This window comes from Astyanax mexicanus, chromosome 3, assembly GCF_023375975.1.
Source record: "Astyanax mexicanus isolate ESR-SI-001 chromosome 3, AstMex3_surface, whole genome shotgun sequence".
NCBI classification, from domain to species: domain Eukaryota; kingdom Metazoa; phylum Chordata; class Actinopteri; order Characiformes; family Acestrorhamphidae; genus Astyanax; species Astyanax mexicanus.
The window spans coordinates 51,493,013-51,512,652 of NC_064410.1; positions in this window are offsets into that span (position 1 = coordinate 51,493,013).

Here is a 19,640-nt window from a genome sequence, read left to right on the forward strand (position 1 = left end):
CTCTTCACTCGATAAGCGTCAGGATTATTCATCGATTACTCAACACGACAAACAAACCCACATCTGGACGTCATGCGATCAGGACGAGCTTAAAGGTGGGCCTTGCTTTATTAATAGAGCCATGTAATGTTGTGTTGAGCTCGTGCTGGGGCTGTAGGGCTCTCTGACAGACTCCGGCGGCGTTTTTCGCGGTGTGGTTCCGGTTGGGGAAATCTGAACATGTTAATCTCCAACTTTCTTCATTTTGCTGCGGCTTATTCCTCCTCATGTAGAATTAGATGCAGTAAAATGTTAAGAGTCTTAGGGAACTTCTGAAGCGAATCCTGTGGGTGTTTTTTTCCTCCCCGAGACTGAGGGCTGCTCTGCAGGACGCTCCTGCCATCTACAGGCTAAATACCCGTCAAATATTCTCCTTTAAGTACAGAAGCTCTCTCTCTCTCTCTCTCTCTCTCTCTCTCTCTCTCTCCCTCCCTATGTGCGTGTGTGTGTGTGTTATACGTAGGCTGCGCACCACACAGTTGGCATACAGATTGAACGACATAAGCCTCAAACGAACCACCTGCAGCAACGCAATCTAACCAGACTCACATCTAGAATTCACAATTATTCTCCTCACACAGGATATAACTGTCCCCTTGGCACTTATTTATAATTTTTTTTACTTTTTTTCTTATCAGCATTTTTTATTGGCAATACTTCCCATTCACATATACCTACTGGCACAGGCCCATTGAGCTCTGCTCTACTGTTATCTACTGGAGCTCTCCGAGGTCCTTAAACCTTCTACAGGTCGACCTTCTACAGTTACCACCGACGGACTGATCTCTGTTCTGGAATAGTTCCCAGCTATAGTGAATTGTTTTGCAGTTTTGTAGGTAGCTATCATCCATGATGGGTTTTTTATTTATTTCTTCTTTAGGGGCAAAAAATGAATGAAATGCCCCTGCGTCTTTGGCCCTACCACTCAGCCCTTCCCCATTGTTTTGCAAGTTCATGCTTAGGGGTAGAGTGCCCAGATTCTTGTTAGGCTTAAGGTAGAGGAGGACTCCTTTTTAGAGTATATGGCCTTTTAAACTGAGATTCAAAGGCACACTCCAAATGGAGGGCTATGAAATCACTGGCAAGATGGCAGCACCAGCATTAAAAATGATGATAATCACTATTTTGCCATAGTTTAATGTGTAGTTTCAATATTTTCTTCATAAGAAGCAGAAAAATGGCTGGTATTACATCTCTGTAGCTAGCTACCTAGCTGTAGTCCCCATTCCACCTTAAATGGTGCAACAACAGTTACTGAGGCTGCTGCATTTAAGGTGGAAAGGAAAAGACTGAACGAGAAGCTAGTGAGTAGTAGCTTCCAAAACAGGGGGCGGTTACCCCCTGTTTAACACCAACCACTAATCAATAGCATATGATTAATCTAATTATTGCCTCCAAGAGCGCTTGACTAAGTAAAAAAAAGTGTTAGATTTGAGATGTGGAGTAACCTGTAGGATAGTAGTTCTCCAGGAGCAGGGTTTGTGACCCCTGCTCTCGAAGAACCCACTGTGACTAGTACTTTCTCTCAGTGCTTGAATCAGTCTGAACTGATTGTTACCTGCAATTGGATCAGTATAACTGTGCAGGTAGTTCTGACATACAGTGGGTTCTTCTGTAGTTTCCCTACAGTCAACACTACATTGCTTAAATCACAGGTTGATCTTAGCCATAGTAGGTTCACATGGAGTTCTTCTTACCAAAAAACTGCTCCCAAGTCAAAAATAAAGCAGTTCATGCCTTTAGTCATGTATTTTAGATTTTAAGAAGAACCTTTTAATGGATCATTCTGTGAAATACTATTTTTGGTAAATAATTTATGTGAGTATGAAAACACTTTTAAAGATAAAAAAAAATCTGAATGATGTAAAGATTTAGTAACAATTAGATATTTTACTGAAACCATACTTGCATCATTATATTATTGAGACACTGAAACTCTGCTCCAAGCTTTCAAAGAGCTGATTGACTGAGCTATTGATAAAAAAGTGATTTCTTTTTTTTTATTTCTATATTTTATTCAAGTTTCTTTCCACCTTTCTTTCAGTGGGCTAACTGCTGCTCTTTCTCCGCTAGCTGTGGCATGCTGTTGCATTACATTGGACACCACACAGTTAGCCCTACAGGCAATCATTTAGCATGCTTATTTAGAGGTAGGGCCACAGCATGACACTAACAAACTCTGCGCTCAAATATACCAAGGTCATTATGAGTATCTGTGTGGAGTTGTGTGGAGTTTATCCATAGAAACCATGAAGTCACTTATTTTCTTGGGCATATGTCATATTTGTGCCATAAGCACAAATAAATCCTTCCAGTAAATAACCATATATCGACTATTTCTCCCAAAAGGTTATTTTCAGTTATTTTCTCTTTTTCAAAAAATGGACCACCTCTTTACATAAAAAAATAAAATCAGCTTTATTTAGACTTTATATGTCAGCTATTTCATTATCATTGAAACACTTAACCCTTTAATGTTCTCATAAAAAAACCCTGCATATTTTAATTTAATTTTTTTTTTGTTTTGTTCATTTGTTTGGGGCTATAATAGAAGTGATTAGTTTCAAATACTCCAGTGTTTTAAATATATACTTCCATCAAATGTTTAAAATAACGTAGTAAAATAATTACATTAACCACAACTACGAAATAAGTATAATAAAGTATACGTTTTATACAGTTACATAAATCCATGTATTTAAGCCTCTGAAATTGTAGTATGCTGAAAAGTATATGATTCTCTTATTTAAAATTCTTTTACTTGAAAAATAATTGTGCTCTCAAATGTTTGTTACCAGTCAAACAGAAGTTAAAAGTTTAAAATAAGAGAACTTACAATAGTAAGGAAAATAACTAATTTCTCCCAGAAGGAATACATGGGGAATATATGATTACCTGTGGGAAGGACTGAAATGTGTAGCTAGGCTCATTTCTAAAGACATATTTGCATTGTGCCTTTATTTGTAAAGGTCTTCAAACAAATCAATTCTGTCTATATATATGCTGTCTAACTCCATATTCACATAAAAGCAAAGGTCAGTAAATCAAATCAATATGTGCCCTTTGCATATCTGACTCTTAAAGCGAGAGAGAGAGAGAGAGAGAGAGAGAGAGAGAGAGAGAGAGACAGAGAGAGAGAGAGCGAGAGAGAAACGGAGCTCATTGAATCTGCATTAGTATCTTCTATTTGATTCCATACCACCAACTGCCTCTTCCTTTTGTTTCTATGCACAACCACCTAATAGCAGGATGTCCTGAACATCGGATAACTTCCTAAAATAATCTTTAGCAAAATTGATTTTTTGACTAAATATGTGGTTTATGTGACACAGTGGATAATATTTGTGCCTCTTGAAAAAAGGAGATTATTTTAAGAATGTGTCGATATGATAGATTATGAGAGCGTTTATGAAAGTCTGTCTTTATAGATGTTCATATTGAACTGAATAAGATATTCATAATTTGCCTATCAATGGAAACTTTACAATTGTAGGGCATAATATTAGCTTTAGTGATATTATTACAGCAGCATGGCATTTATGTGTGATTTTGTGTAATGGGGCCAGTATTATAGTGCAATAATCACTGGCATCAGTACTAATATTCACTGACCTATATCATTTTAATGGTCTCATATTCTCATTTATTTTCTGTGCCTCCCATACACACCTAATAATACAGGATCTAATACAAATGGCCTAAATATATATATTTTTTGAGTGGGCTGTTCTTTAAATATGCATTTTATTCTTTAAAGAACATTTAAAAATATAAGGAACCCTTCATATGATGGAAATTCTATACTAAAAGGTGAAAAAAATCTAAATGCCTAAATTGTCCTTGGCATGGAAGAGAAAACAACCATGTCACGCAACCATGTCTGATTGGCACTGCTAATAGTGGACAGACGGTGGACACCATCCTTCCCCCCCAAGGTGAAGCAGCCAGTTGGATTTGTGTTTAAAACCTATGTAAATGACTGGTATGGCTAACTTGTGCACTGGCAGTATAATATATTATATTAATCGTTATATTGTTTTAATCAGAATGTTTAATAAATAGACACTAGTATTGGAAGCCATAGTAAAGACCACATATAGCAACACTATCACAAAGCCCCCTGTGTGTAATTTAATCAGACTTTAACCCAAATGTTCCCCTGGTTGGAAGGTGAATTAAAACTGTTGCACGAATAATCTGATAGAGTGAAAGCAGCAATGGCTATCTATATTTTCAAATAAGTCTGATTATTACAACTGAAACTGTGAGTGACACAATAAGTGGATGTGCTTCAGCCAATAGCAGCCAAGAACTTGACCAAGAACCCTGGAGAACACACAAGTGTGTCTAACACACAAGTGTCTTTAACAAAGGAGCAGTTTCCCAAACAAGGTTAAGCCTAGTCTTGAACTACACAATATTTGAATGGAAATATTCCATTGAATGGGAAATCTAGTCTAGGACTGGGTATAATCCCTATTTGGGAAACTAACCCACTGTGTTTTTACCCAAACAGAACTTCCATAAGCCATCCATAACTTTAACACTAAAGCCCAGGAAGGGCACGGTCAGAGAGAGGGACCAAAACCTAAACAATGAGAAATGAATGAGGAATGAAACCAAAAGGAACAGAAATAAAGACTAAGGCAAGGCTAGGCTGGATGTTCCAGTGCTGTTAGACTTTCTGTGAACTCAGAGAGCTAATACTGCTACAGTACAGCTGCCTGGGACTGTAAAAGCACCAGGGGCATTTTACAATGAGATTTAGAAACATCTCTTTCAGAAATGGATCATAGTCATTTGAGGAGACCCAATGCATCAATCTTCCCCAGAGGCTCTGGATGGTTTTTGCTTTTGACTGGAAACATGACCTCATTTGCACACTTCATTAACCCACCAACACTGCCTGCCTTCCAGGAGCCACCGGACCTGAGGGTTCTTATTTATCGAGTGTTGTCATTAACAGTGTCCCTCCCCCAAGCCATCTACATGGCTTTACAGCATGGTTAGAGAAATGAGTGTTCCTTTAGAAATAGCTCTGAGTTTCTGAGTCAAAATGCAGAACAGAGCAGAATATCCCATCTATCACAGCCAGGACAGAACAAGGAGCTAGAATCCAGCTTTATCTCTGTCACCTGCTTGTCAGTGACTTTGAGTAGAGCAGATCTTACTGAATCTAAAAGCACCTTTGTAGCCATGCTTATGTAAAATTCCTCCTACTGTCCAAAACTGTGGAAAAGCAAGGTATGAAATTGTGTGTCAGAGCTACAGATATGCACTAACTGACACTTTTTTTGGACGACTGTAATGATATTTATACATTACAGTATACAGTGCTGTGAAAATGTATTTGCACCCCCTGCAGTTTTATTTATTTATTTTTTTTTGCTTTTTTTAATCATACTTACATTTTTCAGATTAACAAACATTTTTTTTTTACAAAATAGTGGACTGATATTCTGATTCTGATATCAATTATGATCAAATCATTAAACTGACCCTAACTGAGGCAAGTGAGACCTGCAGATCATTAAAATGTTGTTCTTGTTTTTTTTGCGACCTCCTGGATGAGTTGTCCATGCCCTTTCAGTGTAATTTCCCAAAGTTTTGTATCCTATAACATACGTCAATTAGATGGCAATTACTTTGTTTTCTTGTCTGTTCTTAAAGTTCTTAAAGTTGCTTATTGAGATTTTTATCTGCTTCATGTGATCAGACAGGTTCTATTTGAATGATTCCTTGATTTGAATTTGAATGATTCCTTGATATAAATATATATATATATATATATATATATATATATATATATATATATATATATATATATATATATATATATATATATATATATATATATATGCTTTAAAGATTAAAAGAGCGGGAGACTAAAGAACAAAATAAGTTAAGAAATTCCAAGAGATGAGGGCAGAAACACTAAAAGACCTGGCCCCCATAGAGAAAAGCCTTAACAAAGGAACAGCCAAAAGACCAGAGTCAGAGTACTTTAGTCTGAATGAATGAGCATACGTTGGTGGAAGAACAGACTGATAAGAAGGTGCAAGGCCATACAAGGCCCTTAAGATCAACAGCAGGGTTTTATAACGGAGGTGTTCTGTAACTGGAGGTCGATGAAGGCCGGGGTGATATGAGCAGATTTCTGAGTGTGTGCTCTAACTCTGACCTTGAAGTTTTAAATGTAGTGAAGAGGAGCATTTCAGGAAGCAAGCCAAAAACAAAAAAATTGCAAAAATGGAACCTAAAGCATGCATATGGACCTTAGCATCTTTACAGGAAAGCAGGGGGTGAAGCTGGAAAAATGCAGACTTGGATGCATGGCTTGATTGTTGGGGCCAGACAGACCCGTTTGATTATTTCTAGAAATGCTGGGATTTTCTTTCTGTTTTAGTGTCTCTAGTTTATGGTGTAATAAAGAATAAATATCCAGTTTTAGTTGTGCAGACAAAAAACATTCTTAATAACTCATTAGAGCCGACAGAAAGGCTACAGTGACACACAACCAATTTGTAATACTGTAACAACATTAAATGTACAACAATTCCAGCCTGGACATAGATGAGCTCTAACAGCAGAAGACCAGGTCAGGTTCCAATTCTGTCAGTCAAAAACAAAAAGCTGAGGATGCAGTAGGCACAGGCTCATCAACATTCAACAGTCAAAAACTAAGAAAGACGAGGAAAGTTGCCTGGTCTCAGAAATCAAAAATGTCTGACAAAAGTAGACACCAACAGCATGAATCCATGGATCCAATCGACCTGCCTTCTGTCAACTGTTCATGCTGGTGAAAGTGTGTAAAGATGAGAAGAATGTTTTCTTGTCGTATTTTGGGCTCTTCAATCATTGATTAAATGCCATAGGCTTATATGAATATTGTTTCTGATCATGTGCATCCCTTCATGACCACCACTTGCTTCCTTTTTAACAGCTACTTCCAGCATGTCTCTAAGCAAAGGTTTTTTAAAACTGGTTTCATAATCAGTAAGTTCAGTGTTCCTCAATGACCTTCCCATCTGAATTAGCAAGAACACCTTCGGGATCTGATAGAACAGAAGATTTGCAGCATGAAAGTGCTCCTGAAAATTTTGCAGGAACTGCGTGATGCAATCATATCAACATGGACCAGAATCTCAGAGGAATGTTGCAACATCAGAACAGATTTGAGCACTAAACAGGTATAGACACAGATAGTGGCATCATGTTATACTGCTAATATGAATAGAGGAGTACATTGGGGAATATGTATCATTATGCTTATCATCCATGTGCCATTTCCCTGCAGTATTCATGAAAAATAGGAGATATCAAGAACTAGCTGGGCTCAGATCATGCCACAGCCTCTGCCTCCCATCTCTCTATGGAGTGGAGGCTTGCAGCACTCTACAATCTGACAAATGTCTTGTTGACAAACTGAAAGAGGCAAGGTTTTAACATCACACACATGAATATTTCAACAACTTGTGCTGTGAAGACCATGGATCTGCTCCAGTTAGTATTTATTAATAAATGTATTAATACTAATGCAGAAACTATTTGGTAATTGTTGAATAATAAAGGGGCTTACATAAATAATTGTTAAAAAAAAAACAGCCGACACAATTAAACTTCTTAAGGTATAAAATTAGCCCAATCTGTCTGAGGGTTTTAAGACATGTAGAGACTCTACCAGGCCAGGACACATTCCATTTACAATGTAACTTGGGTGGCAAACATTTGTGCCACAGTACAGTTACTCCAGTGATGAGCATCAAGTGACAAGTATAGTGCCTGAAAGGAAAAGTTGAGTAGAAGAAGGATTAGCAGATCTGTTTGACCTCATCAAACCAGGTAACAAGATCTTCTGGGAAAAGTTTTTTTTTTCTGGCAGAGTTTTTTTCTAATGTGTTCATGAGGTTTCTCTCTGTGAAAGATGATTGTGCAGAAGTTGCTTAAAAAAAAAAAAAAACCTAAAGTGCCACATTAGCTCAGCCAATCTTGGTTCTCTTCTTTTGCAGCACAGTAGGGCAGTAGGGCAGGTAGGGCGGGTTTTGCTAGTTAAAAACAGCATTGCAAATAAGGTTAATTCAAGACAACAATCAATGAAAGAATATTGATAAAAGCTAGGTGTCCATGACAATGTCAAAGAAGAAAGAAAGAAAGTAGAGATACAATCAAAGGGTTGAAGCAAAAGATGAATGAGAACAGAGTGAAGGAACAACATATGGAGGTGGTGTGTGCAGCATGAGTAAGGAAGAAGAGTTTGAAGGATAAAAAGTCATGATCAGAGAAGTCAGAGAAGTTACTGTCAGATCCAGTGTTGGGACAGGACTGCTGAAGACCCAGTCCAGTAGGTTTTCTGCTCTCTGTGCTGGAGCAGGGTAGATGGAGGTCAGATCATAAGATGATAACAAATGAAGGAGGCAGGATGTACATCACAATCTGATTCTAAACTTAACCTAAAATTCAGCCTATACCCAAACTCAACCTACACAGACTAACCTCAGTATAATCTGCTATACCTAACCCGTACTCTAACCAAAATTCCAATGGATTGGGTCAACAGATCAATTCAATTAATTGATAAAATTACATATGGAACAGATTCTTATTGATGTACACTGATAGCATGTAAAGTGATCATGAGGTGCTTCCTAAAAGGACAGATTGGGTAGAAGTTGTGAGGTAAGGTCACTTGTGAGTGAGGATGAACACCACTCAAAATGCTCATGGCAAGAAAATGTAAACTATTGGAGTTTGAGCGAGGATTAAGCATTTTTAATGGACGATAATGATTGTATCTGGTGGTATCTGGCTTAACTGTCCATGTGAACAGCAACTTAGCAACTTAGCGACATAACATCCACAAGCGAAAATAACATCCACATTTAGTCCAGAAGACTTCACACACACATATTCCACAGGACAATGCAGCATGCTGAATATCCAGTGAGACCTGCCAAAAGTCACAGGACATGCTACTGGTTTGTGTCCCACACATTCATGTGGAAATGATAAGCACTGTTAACACTGACCTCTATGGAAAGCACAGTACAATTCAACACATTACTAAACTAAAAAGAGGGACTAGCAAAATGCATCAGGCAAATACAAGAAGAGACAAGACAAGTCATTACAGTTGGGCGTTCGGAATGCATAATGCAGCGAGGCAGACTTTCCAGAGCACAGAGGAGAGAACAGTTTGTGGCCAGGGTGGTTGGAATCTTGAATAATGGATTAGATTTTATTACAGCAGTGAACAGTATAAATTTCATTGACTGGAAGAATGAAGTCTAGGTCACACCGCTGGCAAAGTTCTTTTTTTTTTTTTTACAGAGTTCAGCAAGATACTAAAAATTCCACCACGAACCTCTAGTGGGCTGCTACAGTTCACACCGTGAGGGAAGCCAGAAATTATTAAATGTTTCCAACCCATAATTAATTTGAATATGTCAATTACGGCAAATTGGTCGGTAATTATCCTTGCGATGGCGAGGAAACCAGCACCTCGGTTAGGGGAAAGGAAACTTCTTTCTTGAGTCTAAATATACCTCTGGACCTTTGGGATTGTGAGATTGATGGAATAATTATATCTACAGAGGGAGGAGGGAATATCTCCTACAGAGCCAATGCTAACTCCTAACATGCATATAGGGCCAGTAGGCGTGAAAAGTGAACTTTTTTGTGACAATTTTTTCTTTCCATTTTTATACAAAAACGGACACACTGGGCACTCAGGTTCTGCCCATTAAAGTGCTCTTAACGGCTGTTCTAGTGGCTTCAGAACTCCACAGAATTCTGAACAGTCAGAAGGAGCTCCTGAATTAAAGCAGGGGGAAGCTGCTGGCCTGCTATATTTCTCCCAAAATCGCTGGCTATGATGAAAAGTTCAAAGTCAAAATTGAGGCACTATTTATACTCATTGCTCTGTGATTGAGAGGTGCATCTCGAAATAGGGTCTTTTGCATCTCGAGCCGATTTTAAATAAAACAAATGGAGTGTTTGAGATTTCACATTCGAGTCGGCAGATGGGAAATAGTTTTTCTTCAGAGAGTCTGTTTTATCTTTGCTCTGTGGGCTGTTTTCTTTCTTTATATATGAAGTCTGGCTGACACACCACAACCCACTGCTTTCACAACCTTGGTTGACCCTGTATGTGGAGAAGAATTGTTCTTTTGAGGCAAATTCAGGGAAGTCACTAGAGATTTATGGATAGAAGGGCGAAGCCTGTGCTTGGGGTGTCTGGGGCAGGCTTTCTTTAAGATAAGTAAAACACCCTAAAAATGTCTGTTCATGATGATTCTTTTTTATTTCCTCACAAATATCTGGCAAACAGTAGATTTGCAGGATTAGACTGCTCCAATTTACAACAGACACAGATTAACCAAAGATAATGTTTTAATTAACAACAGACACAGATTAACCAAAGTTAATAGAAATAATGCTTTTAATGGTGCTTTTCACACTTGGTATCAGTTAATATTTTTACAGATACAAACTGACTGTGACCACCCAAAATATACAATCTTAAAAAGGCTACTATCTTAGGTCTGTTAAATTAAAGGACTGTTTATCATCTAGCTTGCTGTAGCTTTTCATGTCTATAAACAGTTATAAAGGATATAAATATTCTGTCTACAAGATACTTAAAGCTCACCTTCCGTCGTTTTTTCTTTCATTTTAAAATGTCTAGTTGTGGTCTCTAGTATGAATGAATGACATGTGAGCCGTTTTTGTAAAAAAAAAGTGCTCAGGTGTCTCTGTATAGCTCTTTTTTAATGGATTGTTTTAGGGGTGTGTCCAAAATGACCGGATTCCAGCTTTGCTCATGAATATTCATACATGCAAACAGCATGCAAATATCTCTCCTCTGATTGGCTAGGAGCACTGCGACGCCCCTCCACCGCTCTGCCGCTCACTGCCTCCCACCTCCTAACTGATGAGCGGTGATGTTGCGTCGCTTCAGCTCCGCCTCTGGGAGTTTCTCGAGCCAAGGTGGGCTGGTCTGTGAGTTTCTGCCTACGTAGGCAGAAAGATAATTCAAAATTCACCCGTTTTTCGGAGGGGGGGAGGGGGGATTTCTTTGCTTAGCTCCTGCAGACAATGGGGGCTGCAAAACAGTTTAATGTGCAGGTGTACACATTCAACTCGGAGAGACCTACTGTATTCCACAAAAAACAAGAAAAATCGGATTTTCGCGGAAGGTGAGCTTTAAAACTAGTATCTTTAATGTTGAAATTCTGACACTGAATCAAAGTTAGTTTAAGGTTTTGATTGGTTGAAGCTCTTCTACACTCAACAATTTTAGGCGAAAAGTGGTTCTAGCAGGAAGACTCTAGAGGCAAATGCGCAATAAGATACAATTAAAAAATATAAATATATAAAAAATATATTAGCAAAAATAAAGTCGTTGGTGAAGGCCCAGGTCTGTAGCACCTGGATCCTTGCAGATCACACCCTACAGGTACGGCGGGGGCGGAGCCTTTCCCCTGGGCAACTGGCAAGACCAAACTGGAGGCGGTGGGGAGGAAGGAGGGAGAAAATATATTCCAGCGTCTGCAAACAGAAGAGAACAGGTATAAGGGAGGTCTTATAAGACAGGTAAAAGCTTTTGATTGGCTGAGGTAAATGTGACGTGCTTTTGCGTTTCCTGCTAGAAATTGCACAGAGCTTTGAGTTCCCTAAAATAAAAACAAAAACAATTACTGGTATTTAAATGTCCTATTATAGACTGCACAAATATAAAATATATTAAAAATAACTATACAAAATATGGTTAACACATCCTGTATATCCTATTATTTTTTCTTATGTTATACTTTTGGTAATTTGGTCTAATATGTAAACAAGTAGACAGACATGACCTTAGACTACATATTTATATTACATTAAGTACATAATATTATATTTAGAATTACTGTCGTGTTTTTATTTTCTTTATTCTTTTTAAACTTTAGGCAAGTCCACAGGGAGTTTGGCATTACTTATCATAATTGACATTAAAGGACCAATATGTTATTTATTTTCGGTAGTAAAGGCAAACATTTTTAGGATATATCATATCATATTAAGGAAACATGCTAAGTTAAAGAACTGGCAGCTTATGTCAGCAGCGCTTCAGCCAGTAAATTTCTATTTGGACTGTGCAGTGCGTCACGATATCTGGTTGTTTTGGCCACTGACTTCTCCTGCTGCTCATTATCCAACATTAACTCCATCCCAGAGGTGGCCGATACTTGCACAACAGTGAGCGATCAGTGCTGCAGCATGGAAGCTAGCAAGCAGGCTCGAACAGTTAAACCTTAGCAGCTACACAGCTTAAAAAGCCTCAGCATGTCTCAAAAAAAGCTCAGTGAACAAAGAAGGAATAAAATAAGAGTAAATATTGGCAGTGCGTTCGAAAGGTGGAGAAGACTTAGAGCTCAAGAAGACTACAAGACAGACCAACAGCTGGCTACTTTTCTCCTGAAGAGTTAAGCTAACTGGCTAGCTGATTTAGTTAGGTGATTTATCACAAGCACTAGGTTAGCTTACTAGGGACTGGTGTTTAAATTAATAAAAAAACATTGAGTGTTCGCATTAATATACTTGATGTGTGTGCAGCTGGTATAACAAGGCAGGAGGTACCCGAGATCGATAGATAGGTTAGCAGGGTTAGCTAGTGATCTAGTGATCTAGACTATGCTGACTAAACCAATCATGCTACACTGCTAACAAGAACTGCAATCAATCATAAAGCTAGGTAAGCTAACTACACAAAGTTCACATGAGCTGGTTTATAATATGACTCGTCGTTGCTTGCCAGACAACTCTGTCTTGTTTTGAAAATGGACTGCTGTAGCTATTTCACACACTGCTCTCATTTCCTATAGCATGTACCTTTAAGAGAAAACAGCTAACAGCTAGTTTATATGAGATATGAGATAATTATATCAAAGGAAAGAATGACAATATAATGTAATTTTATCTCTGTGGTCACGGGAAAGGTGGGATATATAGTTGTGCAATCGTTACTCAAACACATACACTGGTTCAGCAGTAGCAGCGCCTCCTAGAGGACCTAGCAACCTTTTATCATCATATGCTTTGAATTTGGAGGCATGATGACACTTCTGAGTGATGAGAAATTGTAAACAAAAATTTATTAGGATTTATTTAGGGCATTCAGGGCTGGCTAAAAAGCCTCCACTAGAACTGGCTTACAGATGCCCCTGGGCAATTTTATTTCCAAATCTTACTTCAGACAGCAGAGACATGAGAGGTTAGGACTAGAAATTTTGGATGGTTGCACTGCGCCTGCAGTTTCATAATATTGACTACATTCATTCCCTACTTCTCTGTATTTATTGTTATACTTATCTGTATAAATCCCACATAAACTGCATATTGTTCATTTTAGATATGTGTTGGCGTTTACATTTCTTGCATTTATGTTTGTTTAATTCTGCCTTTCGCAATGTTTAATTTATGCACCTTAATGTTGCATATATGCACTTTTATGTTCCTTTGGAAATCAATTTTGCACTTAGTTTTATATTTATGACTTTACACTTCTGGTTAGATGCTAACTGCATTTAACTGGCTTGCACTTGTACTTTCTTTATGACAAATTAAATCTAATCTAATATAAATACTGTACTGGAATCTAATTAAATAAACTACATTAAAGCAACAAAATGAATTACTTCTTAAGGAACTGCACCTTGCCTGCAGCTTACCTTCTGTTGTGAACCTCCAGCAGTCAATTCTTCTTTATTCACCAGCCCTTAGAGTTTGCAAGAAAGCTAACTTCTGACAAATGACCAGGATTTCTCGTGCTGATGACAGAGCCGTTTCCTGAAAGCTCCAAGACTTAGTGCGGCTATATTAGCCACAGCCGCTGTCTCAAAGCACAGCAAGGAATTAGAGGAGCTTAGCGCAGCAGTTTAGGGATGTTTTGGTCTCCGAGAAGCTTGATAGTCGGGCAACTGGTTTTCTTTATCCCTTCACCACTGACTGATTGATGGGCCTGAACTCATGTTTGCCCAGAGTAATGCAAATGACAAACTGCGTTAGCCAGTTATTACAGTCTGACTTTTACTACACATCCATTTCCCTGTTTAGGCTTTAATTCCATGGGAGAGGATATTAAACAAATATATCATAGTCAACAAGTTGCATTGGGATGCATGGAACTGCAGGTAACACTGCTTTAATGAGGTGCAAAGTACGGCCTCAAGGGTGAATATAATGCTGCACTAAAGAGTGCATATGATAAGCTGGGAATACAGGTCAATAGAAGCCTACGGGTCTATGGTAAAAGGATTTGTCAACATAATCTGTCAGAAATCAGGAGTGATTGCTTTTACATTTTAACTAAAATCTATAAAAAATGAAAATCTCATTTATATGTATATAAAGTAAATATATATATATATATATATATATATATATATATATATATATATATATATATATATATATATATATATATTTATATGTGCCAGATCATTGCCCGAGACTCTACAATAACAGGTGTGACTAATACTCTCTTTCTATTGTTTTAGGTGGAAAACTTTCAGCCTGGCTCACATTTTGGAATGGACTCTAAACGTCTGCTGGGATGGTGATTGTGAAACCTCAGCAGAAACTGAATCAAGTGAAGTGGATGTATGATTGGAAGTGACAATTTCTCCATCTTTTTTTTCAGAACTTGGAGGGCAGCTCTGCAGCTGCTGGTAACCTTTTTTCTGGAGCAATAGTGTTTGATACTAAGCGCTGTGATGCTTAACAGATTGGTCAAGGGGATGAAACTGAGATCACATAGAGGAAGCTCATCTTACAAGCTCAGGTTCTGCACAGGTTCCAAAAGATGAATAAAACGTCACACCACATCAGTCTTCATCAACAGGAAAAGTGTTACCCTGCTGCACTCATATGTGCTCCCAGTGTACTGAGGCCATCATACTAAGCCTTTCAGATGGACTTATATAGGAAACTTGTGCGTTTTGCACTTGCAGTTTGTCAGCCATGTATGCAGATATATTGTATACTTCTGTTTTTGTTTCAAACTGGCTTATGGCCCCACTGTTTCATTGTGCTCATTAAACCCTACACAGTTAGTAGGCATGACTACTCAATGTTTTACCAAATTAGCAGGCTTAGTAAACTGAAAGGTAATTCACATATTCATTTTCTTCACATATTCTATCTTAAGTCTGATTACATTTCATTACTATTGGATTTGTCGGTTTAAAGGGCTATTAACACCCTGATTTTAGCTGTCTCCACCTTTAGCTCAAATTTGTAAAATGCTTTAAAAAAAAAAAAAAAAAAAAAAAAAAAATGGGATGGGTAGTTAACTTTTTTATGTGAATGTCTGGCTAGAAAATGTTTGTGGACATACTTTCTAATAAATGTTCTTTTTGGCTACTTTAAGTTGCACACATTGACGTGTGCACACAGTTTGTACAGTCCCTGTAGAGAAGTACAGACAACCTAAATGGACTCTCTGGAGCAGATAAACACGAAGATAGTATTGACAATATGCCTCATGCCAGGCATGGGCTAGTAGAGGGGTATAAACCTACTGCATTGAGCTGTGGAGCAGTGAAACTAACTGTTTCTCTAGAATGATGGTGCTCCAATCAGTACTTTTTGGATGAGTTGGAGCATCACTAATGCTTTTGTTGCTGAATATAATCAATCAAATCCTCACAGCAATACTGCAGATATATTAACCAAAATTTAGAATGATCTCTATTTTAAATATCATTGATTTAGGAAGAAACAATAGATCAGCAAGTGTCCTAATACTGAGATACAGAACACTCCGCTCTCTTCAGACAGTTGCTAAGAGGCATATAATGTACAACTCATGCTTACCTGCATTCATTTATTTTAATAAATCAACCAACAAATCTCATTTTATTCCATAATATTCTTCTCCAATAGCACTTAAAGTTTCTTGTCTTACTCCAGAGGGAACCCTGTCAGTCAAATGGCCACTTTTCCGGTTGATTCCTGAGTTTGGTGAGGTGTTTGCTAGGACTTGCTAGGACATTGTGAATGTGAGCAGCCTCTGCTTGTGTGGACTCCTCCTCATGACATTAGGTACTGTAGCCAAGCCTTGCAATCTGTTAAACAACTTGGCTTTGTCGTCTCTCTCTCAGCGGTAAAGCGGAGTCACAGCCAAAAGCTGTGCTCGGCGGCAAGAAGGGGCGTTTGAATATTCATTAAACTGGCCATTAGAGCACTGGCCGGGCCCCTAACAAACCAATCAGAGCTAATGAATTTGATGAGCAGCGCTTCAATCATTAAGATGGACCCATGCTGTGCAGGAAGAGATTTGGACCTGAAGAGATTACTGAAAAAGTGTGAGAGCAATGGGGATGAAAAGCAGGAGGAGTTAAGAGTAAATAAAACAGTAGAATAGTTAAAAAAAGACTCAAATCTTTACGCTTTTATGTACTAATCTAGAGCCTCGGCATTCAACACTTTTAAACCCAACACTGACAACTGTTAGAGCATGATTCTGATGTTTTAAACCACTGTTTCCACATAAGGCATCATATCATTGCTGTTGTACAAAATAACATGCATCTCTATTTTCTACTTGTTGACATAATTTGGTCCAACATGGGGATTGGACCAATATTTTTCTCCTGTGAAGTAGCATTTTTGGATGTAGAAGGTTTTAGCATATATATACACAGTCATATCTACACAATTTACAATATTATAACCACTCCCTTAATAGATCAGCTCCACTGACCATATAGGAGCACTATGTAGCTCTATAGTTACAGACTGTAGACATTCTGTTTCTCTGCATACATTATTATCCTCCTTCCACCCTGTTCTTCAAATGGTCAGGACCCCATAGAACCATCATAAAGCACAACACACACTAACACACAACCACCATACCAGTGTCATACTGCAGTGCTGAGAACGACCCAAAATAGTACCTGCCCTCAGGTGGTCCTGTGGGGTCCTGACCACTGAAAAAGAGGGAATTGTACAACAACAAAGTTCCTCCATATGTTCAATTAAACTGATAATATAGGCAATTCGTTTAGAACAAAGGAGGTGGTGTTAATAGTGTGGCCGGTGTATACACAATTATTCATAAGCACTATTAATACTTTTATGATCAAGGCCTTGCGCTTGAATAACTACTAACTAATTTGGTTCTCTGTCCTGTCTTCACACTTATTACATTTTCTATATACAAAAACCCTCAACCCAGAAACAAAGTTTATTCAAGTTCATGTTCAAGAGGCTTTATTTTCCCTTCAACCACATATGAGTTCACAGTCAAACATTATAGCATTCCTCCAGGACCGTGTTGCAACATAAAACAGCACAACACTACGTAAGACTACAGAAGACACAAATGTTCAAACACGCAGCAAAAAACATTAGAAAAACAACAAATATGAAGGACACAAAACACAGACAGGACATTGCAGCTCCAGCACAGCACTTGCCACTGAATACCGAATATGGAATAAGTGTGGTGAGGACAAGGGTGCAGAAAAATTTTACCTACACTGACATGCCATATGTCATGGAATCATGATATCAGGTACTATGACTTCATTATGTTCCATGGAAGCTGAAGAATGCAGCACTGACCTGTCACATATGCATGTGGATCTTCCTGTATTAAATAGAAAAGGGGATTTTTGCCAGATAATAACACTAACAAATGACTTACTGTTATCCCATGACTTTTGGCAAATCAGTGTAATGTACTGTATTTTTTGCAATATAAGACACACCTAAAATCCTTAAAGGTTCACAAAAAATCATCAGTGCACCTTATGTTTGAATTTTACCAGTCAGGTTGTAAGGAGCAGTAAAGCCACTCTGCTAAAATACAGCTTTATACAGGAGTTTCAGTTTAGTTTTCCAGTACCAAGACTGGAGCATAATTAGCATTAGCCGCTAACCGTTCAGAGGTGAGTATTGATATTAAGGTTACAAAACAGAAAAATTAGTTACAAGGACCACAAAAGTTGGCGACTCTTTCTTTTGGATTCACTGTATCTGAGGTGGGGGATAAGAAGCGACCCATGTGTGCTCTGTGTTTTAGAAAACTGACTACATTTTATTACCATTTTGTTGGGGCAATATAGGACAGGTGGGGCATGGAATTCCCCCTTCTTTTGAGATGGGAAATGACAGAAAAAGTTTGAGAACCACTGGCTTACCAGAACATTCAGGGTTCCTCAGTGTAGTGCTAGCAGTTAGCAGCTAATGCTAATGCTCCAGCCTATATAAGCTTACTGTAAATAAACAGTTTTCAGGAGAGAAATATGTGTAGATTAGCATCCAGCACTTGTTTGACTTACTTTAGCTTTACTTAGCTTAGCTAACCTACCCCCACCACCACCGCCACCACCCCCACCACCCAGCGGCGAGACCAAGGAAACATGGCAACACCCCTATTCTTTACTGGTGTTGCACAATGTGCCTTATAATTTCAGTAAATCTGTTTAATACAGTTTTAAACAACAAACATTACCTAAAAACATGTGCATGGGTTTCTGAGTAAGTCCAGCAGTGACTGCTTAGATGCTCTGGTAGCTTCTAGCAGCAGTGAATTCAGAGTCTGTGTGATAAATAGGTTGGGTTGTTTACAATGCTGGAGGCTTTGCAGATGCAACATGTGGTGTACAGGTTCATCATGGAGGGGAGAGAGTCCCAGATGGTCTTACAGTCAAAGAAGTTGCGATTTCAAAACCAGACAGTGATGCAGCTTCTCAGGATGTTCTTTAAGGTTCCACTGTAGAACACTGTGGGTATCTGAGGTGGATGTTTGACGGCAGGACCAGTGGGGATCCCTGTAATGTGAACACAGAGGAACTTGGACTCCAAGTTATGTTCCCCTAAAGTCAACAAGCATCTATTCAGTTTTACTTTCCACATTAGGAGACAGGATGTTGTCACTACACCTCCTTGCTCCATGGTGGTGGTATTAGTAAACCTGGTGATGTAATTTGAACTGTACTTTGCTGCACAGTAAGCAGTGAGTCAGCCTGGTGAACAGGGTTGAACTGAGTACACAGCCCAGGGGAGCACCGGTGCTCAGAGTGGTGGTGCTGGAAATGCTGCTCCAGATCCTGACTTATTGCTGTCTCCCAGTTAGAAAATCCAGGACCCAGCTGTAGAGGGCTGTGTGTTTCAGCCCTGCAGGCTCAGCTGTGGGATGAGGGGGTGTGATTCAACATGCATGGTGTTGATTATTAAAACTATAATATTGAATAATAATTTTAGGATTGAATATGTGCCAAAAACTCCAACAAATTAATTATTAAAGTCACATTTTGACCCAAAACACTTCCTTTTTTTCATTTCAATTCAACAAAGAAAACCCACGATTTCTCAGAGCATACAATCCCTGTTTGACTGCTGCACAATATGTTTAGTCTGCATTAAAGTTCTACCTTTAATGCAACATTAAAATTCTAAATCATTCTATTGTGCTGGTTATGCCCAAACACAAATTCCTTTACTTCTGCTGTAGACTGGGTTTGGGTTTGACACTGACATAAGACGAAATATCCACATTCAATTATCATTTCAGCTTTTATTTTCAGGTATTTTCATATGGGACAGAAGAT